Source organism: Protobothrops mucrosquamatus, unplaced genomic scaffold, assembly GCF_001527695.2.
Source record: "Protobothrops mucrosquamatus isolate PMUCROS unplaced genomic scaffold, P.Mucros_1.0 scaffold211, whole genome shotgun sequence".
NCBI classification, from domain to species: Eukaryota; Metazoa; Chordata; class Lepidosauria; order Squamata; family Viperidae; genus Protobothrops; species Protobothrops mucrosquamatus.
The window spans coordinates 409,319-419,350 of record NW_015386565.1 but is presented as its reverse complement, the minus strand read 5'-3'; positions in this window follow the sequence as shown (position 1 = coordinate 419,350).

Sequence of the window (10,032 nt, the reverse complement as noted above, 5' to 3'; positions counted from 1 at the left end):
GTTAACTCCCGGCTTTGGGCAGCTCGAGGCGCGCTGGGGAGTGAATTTGGGGGCGGGAGGGGGGCGCGTGCGTCTCTTCGCGCCCCCCCCCTCCCCGAGGCCTCCCTAGCTGCTTTGTTGACGGCAAGGGAGAATTGGGAATCGGAGTGGGGGGGGGCATCGGCTTGGAAGGGGGCGGGGATGCGGTGGCTGCGGAGGGGACTCCGGCGCCCTTGAGGCGAGGCTTAAGCTCCCGAGCCGCCTTCCCATTTGCCTGGCTCTCTGCGCTTCCCCTCCTCTCCCTCCCCTCCCTCTCCCCAATTTTGCTGAATCAGGGTTCTTCTCTTGAGAAAACAAGGACAGGTACGCAGTTGCCAAGAATTTGGTGTATCTGCGTGTAAACAATGCGTTATTTGAATGCAGAGTCCCACCCGGCTTCTGGCTAGGCACCACAGAAGAGAGCGGGCGTGTGTGCGTGGGGGGGTGTCGCTTGCTTTGCGGTCTGCGCGGTAAGAAGCAGAAATGCAGAATTCCCAGGGGGGGTGGTGAAGATTAAGGGGGTGTCTAAAAGCCTCCACACGGTTGGGGGCGTGCCTTTTTACGCGAGGGTATTTGTGGTGAGCTAATCAAGCGATCGCCCGGCTGTTTTCAGCGTTATTACAATTCTCAGCTAAGGGGGGGAGGGAGGTGTTCCTGCGTTTTGGGTCACCAAGGAAAGAACTCCACACATGCCCATAAAACTCCTTAGAATGCAAAGGAGTCTGCTTCCTATCTTCCAAGATTGTCCTCTGCTACCATTACTGCAGTAATTGATCATAGTGCAGTGGTGGCGAACCTATGGCACGGGTGCCAGAGGCGGCACTCAGAGCCCTCTCTGTGGGCACGCGCACCATCGCCCCAGTCCTAGGCCTTCCGCTGGGTTTTATAAAACCTTTTCGCTTTAGGCCTCTGCCGCCATGTGCAAAAAAAAAAAAAAAAAGGTTCAATTTCAACTTCTCGCAGGAAAAAAAAAAGATCTTGCAAAGTTGGAATTGATTGATTGACCTTTTTAGTCCCCCCCAGTCTGCCGTTACCACCGCAGCCATGCCCACCCAATGCGCCACACCCACCTGGCACTCAATGATGCATACGTGGGTTTTGGGTTGCAGTTTGGGCACTCAGTTTCTAAAAGGTTCGCCATCACTGTCATAGTGTGTAAAAGTGATAGGGAATAGAAGGGTATAAGGGGGCTAGTACAGTACTCTCACACCTATTCCCTTCTCTAGCCAATGCCCCTTTGTAGAGAAGGTAAGACTGGCTCGCGGCATGAATTTGGTGTCTTGCTCTTAGGTGGTTCCTCCACGTTAGTTAGCTGTAAACTATGAGCAATTGAATTCTCCCATGAGCCCGATGGCCAGGGTTCATTTATAGGTAGTCCTTGACTTACAACTACAGTTGGAATCAGAATTCCATTGCTAAGCAAGATGGTTGTCAAGTGAGTTACATCCTTTTTTTTGCCATGGTTGTTAAGCAAATCACCCCTGTTAAGTGAATCAGGCAGTCATTAAGAGAATCAGACTTCCCCCATAGACTTTGCTTTCCAGAAGCTCTCTGGGAAGATTGTGAATGGCGATCACATGACCCCAGGATGCTGCAACTACCATAAATACACACCAGTTGCCAAGCGCCCAAATTTTGATCAGCTGACTGAGGATGTCGCAATGGTTGTAAGTGTGAGGGACTGGTTGTAGTCAGTTTTTTCAATGCTGCTATAACTTTGAATGGTCATTAAATGAATAGTTGTAAGTCAAGGACTATCTGTATACAACAAATCATACATTCATCATATGCTCTGGGACTGTACAGCACAACAAATTAATAAAACACATTTTAGCATTGCATGATGTAGAAGAGTCAATCATTTCAGCAATGATCAGTGGAGAAGGAAGGAAGGAGAGGGAAGGAGGGAGGGAGGGAGGAAGGGTAAAAGACCAGATAGAAATCATATTTTACTCCTGGAAGCTTTTATACTCCTGTTCTTGGAATTAGGAATTGAAATCAGAAATATAAAACCTCATGAGGCTTTTAAGGGAAGCCCTACATAATCCTGGAATGCTCTAAGAAGATTATTTCATCTTCCTTTTCTTCGATGTTGCTCCATTTTTGGTTTTTGTGCCTAGTTTTGCTCTACCTTTTTTGCGTTAGCTTAATGTATTCTACAGCCCAGAAAGAAAGTAGCTGGCTGCAAAAAGCCTTTGCTTATTGCAGTCCATGTGATTTGCCCATGTGCTTCCTCTGGCAAGGAAGGATCAAAATCTCCTGACCTCTCTAGAAGTAAAGGCTGAAAATGATTAATTATTGGTCAGAGCCTTTTATTTATTGTCATAACACAAAAATGAATCCCCATTGGGGAATATTTACAGAGCAAAAGTTCATTATTTGAGAAACTGAGCATAAGGTAGAACTTGAAAATTAAGAAAATACAAACAGGAATGTACAACCTCCTCTTGTAGCTCAGAAGTTGTTTTTCCTAATAAAACTTAGATCCATATCTTCTAGAACTGGTTTCCAAGGCCTGTAATGCATGGTTCTCAATATCAGGCTCACAACAATAAAAAAAAAGTTACAATAAAATCAATAAAAAGGAACAATAAAGGTAAATGACTAGCAAAAATATCATTCTTCTGCATCAAAGGCCTGAAGAGTCAGATCTTCATGTCTATTCTAAAGAACAGCAGAATGGGGGCCATCTGGATCTTGGGGGGGGAACCCCATTCCAGAAGGCAGGCATAGTTTCAGAGAAAGCGTATTTCTTAGACCTGGATAGATGATAATTTTAAGACCAATACAATTCATTAAAAGCGATCATTTAAATCTGCTGAAATAAAATGTAGGAATTCTTGCAGGAAGTTCTAGCACCTAGGAGTCCTTCATTTACAAGACAACATCTCGGCTGATGCCATGTTTTTTCTGTAATTATTTCTAGTTATTTGGAGCTTGTGTTTGCTTTGATTGTAGGAGCATTATCTTGGTGAGTCCTAATAATGGGATTGCTAATATTTTAATGAAAATATGTGAAAATGGACAAATAAATGCCAACCCATTGTCTCTTCATATGCTGTTGTAGACATAATTAGTTTGGCCTTGTAATAGGAAAGGCTGTGTTCAAGGCTGTCTTTTGTTCAAATAGAGATCCTGCTGATAGCTACAGGTATCCTACCATGAGAATAGAACTGTTGCTAATAGGTTTTGTGGATTGAGCAGATTACAATGTGATTCATTGGTTCAGTTTGACTGAGGGATTTTATTTGACGAATCAAGTTGGTTGAAATCATCAAACTGAATTGATAAAATTCAGTTCAGTGAAACAGTGCACGTGCAGAAATCCTTCGTGTTAATTGAGTCATACTATATTTGATTCATTTTAATTTGAAGAAATTATTCAGTCAAATCATCTTCAAATTAAAATTTGAAATGAAACTTCATGCAGCTTTAGTATTGAGTAGATTTGGTGACTAAGTATGAAAGAATGTAGGGTTGACTTTCAGGAATGAGCTCTCGGGAATGAGCAAGTAGTTAAGGGGCATTTGCAGAAAAGATTACATAGTCCAAAAAAAGAAGAAAGAATCAGAAAGAAAGAAATAATAATTCCCGCTTTATTTTGTTTAGTATAAGATAGGATAGAGAGGGAGCTTAGACAGGCTTTCAAGATTATGGTATTCTACCTAACTACAAAAAAGAGCTTTCCTGGAATCTCTACTGGGCTGTTGGTTGGCCTGGTCCACTATGAAGGGCTGACATGAGAACATCACTGTAATGTGTTTGGGTATAGCTTAATATGATGGGCACATCTAGTCACTGTAGCTTGCTAAACACACTTGTTGCCTTAATGCTTTTTGTGAATCCAGACACCGTGGTTCATGCAAAAGAGAGAGCTAAAAAAAAGATATGGTTTATGGCTGTCCAGATGATTTTTATCCCCCATGGTAATGAGCACAAAGCAATCTTTAAATGATTTGCTGGGCAATAGAGATTAAAGTCAGCGATCAAAATCACTGAGAAGATATTCTTGGCAAGGATACAATAACATTTATTAGATCACTGGGTGATATGGTTGCTGTTTCTTTATCTTTTGTACTGATACTATGTGCAGTAACATTGGTGAATTATGCTTTAAGATTATGACTGCATTGAAGCACACCCTATGTCTTGCTTAGCTGGGGGCCAGCTTGTATTTGAACTATGTATTAGTGTATATAATGTACAGTGTGCTCACAGTAAAATATTACAATAAAGGTTATCTTATCTCTCTTATTAGATTTTTTTTAAGGCTGGCTACTTCAGTTTTGCTACTTATATGTTAATAGATGCTATGGAATATTGTGATCGCTGCTCTAATTGTAAGTGCAGTTTAATTCATCAGGCTTGGCTGTTTCATGGCTAAAAGTATAGACAGCAAACTACCCTTAAATTCTAAACGTTGATGAATGTGAAAGTTGCCCAATATTTTTCCACAGATGGACTCCTCCATAAGCTATGAGTAACAGTGAAGCCTATCTCCTGCAGCAAGATGCTCTTCCCCAAATCTGGAAGATAATCGTTTTAATTGCAGTTACACAGAGTTACATTTATCCTTTGGGGGGGGGGGAGCTGAGGTTCTCTGCACAAAGCCATTAACAGTATGAACTCTGAGCCACGATACTGAAATAGGTTTAGTGTGAATCCATTGATGATTCCTGGTTCAAATTAAATCAACCTTCTTGTCTATGTCCACAAAGTGTTAATTTCAAAGAAAAGAAATCATTTTAGATCTTGAGAATTGGAAAAAGATACCATTTAAAAAATTGTCCCAGACCTCTAAAAGTTTCTGTGTGTATTGTTAGTTAATTAGGGCACTATTTTAAAGCAGAATGATGGCATATTAATTTACTATTAATAATAAAAATAGTTATTGCAATTTGTTGAAACTTCATTTCCAAATGAGAGATGCATGGGTTTAAATTCAGTTTAATATTCATGGCTATGTGGATAAGCAAGTAGTGACTTTCTTAGCAGAAAGACCATAGTTTCTGTGCACATTCAGTGATCTACAGATCTCATTGTGAAGCTTTTATATTTATTAAGCACAGTAGTCACAGCTGGTAGTGGTATTATATAGCTGGTACCTCACTGAACCTGCATGAGTGCTAACCCTGTAAGGCAGACCAGGAGAAGATCAGATAGTCCATTGTTTCTCAACCTTGGCATCTTTAAAATATGCGGACTCCAACTCCCAGAATTGCGCAGACAGCCTATAGGCTAGGAAATTCTGGAAGTTAAAATCCACAATCTTAAAGGCACTGATGTTAAGAAGCAGGAAGAAAAAGCCTTGATTCTTGCTTCTGAGGTAAGCAGATTTCCTGGGTAGATATCACTACTTTCTTGTCTACAATAAAGCAATATGTCTAGCAGGGTCAAGTCTGTGAAAAAACCTTATTCTGTTACTTAGTTACTGAACTTGCACGGTTAAGTTTTGGGAAAGCTGAGATTTATTGCTGTGTTTAGCCTGATATCTGACAACAATCAAAAGTGCAAAAAGCTGGGTATACTGGGTTAATTTCTTTTGGTTAAAATCCTGGAAATGCATTGTAGTTCTTGGATTTGTTCCCAACTATGGACATTGTATAGATATATATTTATTTTATTGATTGATTTATTGTACTTGATTTATAAGTCAAGCAATGTGACTGGATGGCGTACATCAGAAAAACAAAAGATACACATAATATTAAACATACATGTATATATAATATGAAATTCCAAATACAAAATGCTGATGAAACGCAACAGTAAAAACAACCAAAAGGAAAAAGGCAGGTTTTAAGGGCAAACAGAGTTAGAGGCTGTTGTATATCAGGAGTGTGTGTGTTGTGTGTGTGTGTGTGTTAGGGGGAGGTATCTAGAGATAAATATTTTTTAAAATATTTTTAAAATATTTTCAGTTCATAATTCCAGGCTCAGGAATATGGGTGACATTGTCTTTTTTTCTGTAAAACCACACTTTTTATTTTGTTTGCTTTTACACTCATGTACCTAGTATGCTTACACACTTCTTCTGAAGTTCAAAATTTCACTATGAAAATATCCCTTTGTTTTTCAGAGGTGGATTCATTAATTTGGACCACTTTTGGTGGCTGCTACTCCATTTCTGACTTAGGGTGGGGATAGAAAGTTCATAGTAGCTGGAATAATGATGCAAAGTAGATATGCTAGGATGTGTGTGAGAGCAGGATCAAAGATTTTTGGGTTTCTTGAGTTTAATGAATAAATCTAGTTTAGGGATTTAACTTAAGTTTCATGCACATGTTCCCCTAAAACAATAGAAAGTATCTATTTTTGCCAATTGTCAGAGGTTCCAGAAATCTGAAAGAGGAAGATTATAGGAGGCAGGTTAAGCTATTTCCTAGGCCATTTATTTTACATTTTTGGTGGGTGAGGTGAAACATAGCAGCTTTGAGCAGTCATTCTAGGTCAGTGATGGCAAACCTTTTGGGCTTGGCATGCCAAAAATTCAGAAAATGCCTAAGGTGATTCTGCTGGCATGTCATCATACCCTCTCCAAAACAAAAGAAACAACTGTTTACATATTAATTTATTTTATAAAATGTACAATCCAATCATGTGTTCAAGTGGTGTTCTCCTTCTATTGACAGGCCCCTGGGGCCTACCCAAAACAACTCTGAGTCTTATGAGGGCCTTCGTTCTTGAAGCATCTTTGTAGAATGCTCTTCCGTGGCCTCTGGAGCCTCCTAAAATCATACCAAAGCATGTCCTATTCTCACACAATTCTTGGAGGGAGTGTGTCCAGAGGTCACGTGAGAGCACAGCCCTTTCATGTGACTTCTGGAGGGGAGGTCTGGAGGTTCCATGAGAGCACACACCCCGTTCTCACACAGCCTTCCCAAATTGTGCAAGAATGGGGTGTGCTTTCAAGAATGATTGTTGGGGGCTGGTAAATGCTGGTAGGTCATCTGAAACATTGTGGGGAGTCACTTGTGACACCCGTGTCATAGGTTTGTCATCACTGTCACAGGCTCTTAATAACATTCTGTCTCAGCGTATTCAAGGCAAAGGCAATGGAGGCAGAAGGAGCAGGATCCTCCCTCATGCATCCCAGAAGGGGCAAGAACAATTTAGTCTCTCCACTAACCTTCCAGATGGAAACCAGGCAGCTCCAATTTCCTCTCCTTGTGTCATTTGCTGAAGGGGATGTCAGCTACAGCTGCCTAAGGCACCTGCTCTCTAATTTGACTGCTCCTCTCTGCACTCAAATTCCCTTCAATTCTCTCATAATGCATTTAAGGGTCAATTGAAGCAGTGCTGTTAAGGGACCCCCAAGACATTAAGAGGTTTAAAAGAATGGTTGCAGGGACTGTGTTAGTTGGAAAAAAAATACTGAAGGTTTCTTTGATACTGGTAGTTATGCAAGCTTTCTACTTAATGCTTCATATAGATTAGCTTGTTGGCAGATAAGTAACCATTGATATGGATTTGGCACATTTGGGAATTGGACACAAAGGCTATCCATATGGGGAAAGCCTACATGTATGTGTGTGTGGGGGAGGGAGTGATGTTGACATGAGCATCATGACTATCATGCAAATAACTTATTTTTTTGCAACATATGCTATGATGCAAGTACACAGTTGTGTCACTTGCCCAGTGGAGTCACAAATCCTCTCATTTTTATATTCTGGTTTGATGCATCCGATGGATGGAGCTCTCCAACTAAAAATGGAAGTATAGCAGCTGTGGTTTTTCCTGTTCATTTTTCCCTACTTTATTTCCATTTTCCTCTTGATGATTAGGATTCAAGGTCTAGACAAGTGGGTGTAGATTTTCCTTTAGCATTACAATAATGGAGCATCTTTCTAATATGAAAGGAGCGAACCCAAATTTGCCTTTGTCTTTTCCAATTGCAGAGCAGGGATTGTATTGAATATATTGTGTCTGAATAAAACAAATGTTCCTGGGAAAGGAAAAAGTGGAAATAGGTGTAATATTTATTCTGTGCATCAGTGTTGGCTTTTGTGAGTGTGAAGCCAAAGAGAATATAGATTTTATAACAGCAAATCTTCCATATGTCTTGAAGTGCTAAATAAGTCTTTACTCTCCTTGACTTGTGATCATGAAAGTGTTCCACACACTTTCTTGGATGTAAGGTAAAGGCTAAAGGAAGTTCTGTTTTTCTCTCTCTTCACTGAATTGTTCACCATTTATTTCTGGAGATGTGACTGACGTCAAAAAGGGGCTCTAAATCTCTGTACACACCAGTGCTAGCAAGATGGCTTGAACCCTTTTGATCTAAGGACACAAGAGACTTACGAAAATGAGGCCTTTTGGAAATGACTGGGAAATAGGAACAAACATTTCCACATCTGCTAGTATTGTGTATTGTCTGACAGTGTAAATATTTTGCAATGTAGGGGCAAATCTTGATGTATAATACTGGAAACGGACTAACTTACATGTATTGGTTTCTCCCAAGGAATTCCTTTGAAATGCTACCAAGTTAGCAGCTGGAGCCTCTCCAAAAGCTTACTTCCTCTTTAAATGATTGTCACAAGGTTCCTTAGTTTTGGACTAATCTTTTGCCTGGGTTTATAATCTGCCTTTCAGTCATAAAATTAAGTGAAACTGTTATTTTCAGTGCCATTCAAGGTGGCTACCATTCTTTATATCTTGTAGCAATAGATAAGATGAAGCCAGCACCATTCTGTCTGAGCTAAGGCTCCCTGTCACTCCAACTTGTCTTTTTTAAAATTAACTATTTTTAATTATTTCAAGCTGGCTCAGTTCATAAGCAGCAGAGCTCAGATGGTGGTAACTCTGCCCTTTATTCAAAAAGTCTGGTATTTCAAGGAAAGGCAACAATGACAGTGCTCGTAATGGAACACATGTGTGTAGATGAGATCGAGAGAGACTACATGAGGTTCATCCATGTATACACACACAAGTGAGCAGAGAAGGCATAAAAGTCTCATATAACATTTCATGTTTGACCAAATCCTCACTTCCATGATAGCAAATCTTTATTGCAGAATGCTTTCTTAAATTCTAGATGTATCTACAGTTGAAAAAAAAGTTTTGCTAAAAACAAAGCACTGTGAGGGAAGTGGCAGGGCAATGTGCTAAGAGAACAAAAGTCTGAGTCAAAGAAAGGAACTATCGGACACGGTTGTCATATGTACAAGCCAGGAAAGGTTTGATTGAAATTTAAGATCTCCAGCGGATTTTCTTGGATCTTAATCAATAGACACTTCAAAGAGCCAGCAAACATTTGAGTCCAGCTCAAGGTAGAAAGCATACAGTAATCCAATAGAGTCAGCAAGTCTTTGAAGGTGAGAATTGGGGTGATTGGCTTGACTTTAGTTCATCTGCCATCTGTTGTAGAGGGGAATTTGTGTGTGAGGAACATATCCTTCTCAATCCAAATCCTTTGTTTGCATATTTAAAAATACAAAGATGTATGTCATTTTAAAGTATTTTGCAAAGGGGAATTTAGCTCAAAGGAATCCTTTGGGCATATGTCGCCTTCTAAAATCCAAGGCTAAAATGAAACAAGCCATGTTAGTCCTATTCTGCATAATCCCAGCTAACTTGTGTGCTTGTTGAGCATTGTCTTTACTAATAGGTGAAACAATAAATTTTTCATTGCAATCCTGGGTACAATCTATGACTAAAGTAATGTTGATGCCAAAAAAGCCAACACAGTGCTAGGCTGTATTAACAGAGGAATAGAATCAAGATCACATGAAGTATTAATACCACTTTACAATGCCTTGGTAAGGCCACACTTGGAATACTGCATCCAGTTTTGGTCACCAGGATGTAAAAAAGATGTTGAGACTCTAGAAAGAGTACAAAGAAGAGCAACAAAGATGATTAGGGGACTGGAGGCTAAAACATATAAGGAACGGCTGCTGGAATTGGGTATGTCTAGTTTAATGAAGAGAAGGACAAGGGGGGACATGATAGCAGTGTTCCAATATCTCAGGGGTTGCCATAAAGAAGAGGGAGTCAAGCTATTTTCCA